At 37.6% G+C, this 2,111-nt stretch overlaps 1 non-coding gene across 1 annotated transcript; it reads left to right on the forward strand.

Moving 5' to 3' along the window:
* Positions 1-1,597: 1,597 nt before the first annotated feature.
* LOC129495366 (U6 spliceosomal RNA) lies at positions 1,598-1,701 on the forward strand. The gene has a single exon (XR_008661523.1). It is a non-coding gene; the product is annotated as a U6 spliceosomal RNA (small nuclear RNA).
* Positions 1,702-2,111: the final 410 nt, after the last annotated feature.

Consider the following 2,111-nt stretch of genomic DNA (forward strand, 5'->3'; position numbering starts at 1 on the left):
AGGATAGATGTGGGATAATTGTGGTAGTAGATCCTAAAAGTGTCAGAACATCACTGTAAAATATTAAGTTTGGCATTGGTTAACTTCCCTGGGAAACAGACACTGAAATCAAGACTTGCATGCAAGCTTTTATTGAAGAGTGCTCTTGGAAATATCACTGGTTATCTAGTGAGAACAGGATTGGGCAAAGGGAGAAAGTGAAGTACTGTGATGCAGTTGAAGAAGGGGTCTCAGTCAATCCAATAAAGAGTTCTGGACCATCAAAGTTGTCTGAAATTGAATCCAGGGAAAGGGCCTTTGAATTAATTCATAGAACAGTTTTTAAATGGACTGACCTCTAGTGGAAGAAAAACTTCTTGAGGCAGCTGTCTGTGGCCCAAGATACTGCTCAGAGATTCAGCCATGAGGCATTGACCAGCACTGGTAAGAGCTGGGGAGAATTTATTAAATGTGGGAGAATTTATTGAATTTGAGCCACTCATTCCTAAAATGAGTCAATACAAAAAGTAGAGTTAGTCCTCAGTTTCTGTTGCGTGATTCTTTGAAGCTTGGGTACAATCCTAGCCTACAGTAAATGAGGTGAGAGTGTTAGTAGTACTTCCTTGCCAAAATATGAAGGGAGAAAGAAATACTCAAGGAAATAGAGATGTTAGGATGGATTTTTACGTACAACTTGAGAATGTAACGTCAAACTATTTTCCCATAATATTCTGAGAGGCCATTTCCTTTAGTGGGATGATGCAATGTAGAAATACTGCTAAGACGTAAAGGATAAACCAACTTAATGTTTCCTGTCCTCTGTAGGATTGAATGGCAATGGAAGATGATGCCATGGAAGTGTGCTCTGCAGGGTAAGTAGAAATAATTGGATTCTGGATTGGAAAATTATAGGTGGAAGCACTTAATGTTCATAAGCAAGATAGATTTAAATACTCTAATAGCTAACATGGCTATAGTAGAAATCAGGGTGTCTTGGTATACATATCTGTGATGATGGCAAATAGATCATAGTGTCCTAGAGCAAAGATAGATAAGTGGAGTAGTGTGTTTCTTGATCTATATAACTATAACAACAACAAAAAGACCAGCTTATGAACTGATAATTGGCATTAGCCATTAAAATGGAAAGCTGTGGTTCTTTCACAAAAATTCCAGACTTAAGTCAGTTCACAGACCAAGAAGCCATTGGTTGAAGGGAAATCCAGGTGCCCTTGAGAATGAACTTTGTCATATTATTGCAAGTAAGTTAGATAAATACTTCTCTGATCTTTTCCAAAAAGGACTTGTGGCCAATAGCAGCAAACTGTATAGCTGGAAACAGAAATTAAGGATTGACAAATAAAGATTCTGAACTGAGACTGGTAATGGAGGAACTGAAATACCATGAGTAGAGTCCTTGGGTGCATAATGATAGATAGAGTGTTGGCCCAAGACTGTGTCACAATGCAATGTATCTAACATGTCCATACAACTAAACTGCAGTTATTTCCCTGGTCCCCAGGTGGATAGTCGAATTCTGATATACTTGACACCTGATAGAATCCTCACATAGATCTATGACCTGTGGAGTAAGAACCACTATGGTCAAAACAAACCTGTGCTTACTTCTGCAGCATATCTACTCATATTGGGATTTTACAGAGATTAACATGGCCCCTGCACAAGGAAGACATGCAAATTTTTGAAGCCCCTCATATAAAGACAATAAAACCCAAAAAAACCTTCCCCCCTAAAAATAAAACAAAAAACAAACAAAAAGAAAAACCCTAAAAGCTCTCCTCTATCTTAGAGATTATATAAAATCAATACCATATTGCAGGAATTATAATGATAAGCATCACCATCAAATACCTAAGGAAAACAGGAGTAATGGCTCCTATGATGTTCCCATTCAATTCATCTGCTACGACTGTTAGAAAAAAGTCAATCAAAAAAAATTGATCCAGACTGATAGATGGCTATGGAATTGCTACCTCACACTTATGTAAGATACAGATCCAACTGCAACTGCATGCTTAATATGTTATATTTATTGTTGCAATACTACTTTCTCCTGGCACTTGGCACACATGAATCTATCTGGCAATTACATTCTTCTTGATTCCAACAGA

This window comes from Nyctereutes procyonoides, unplaced genomic scaffold (genome assembly GCF_905146905.1).
Source record: "Nyctereutes procyonoides isolate TBG_1078 unplaced genomic scaffold, NYPRO_anot_genome, whole genome shotgun sequence".
NCBI lineage: Eukaryota > Metazoa > Chordata > Mammalia > Carnivora > Canidae > Nyctereutes > Nyctereutes procyonoides.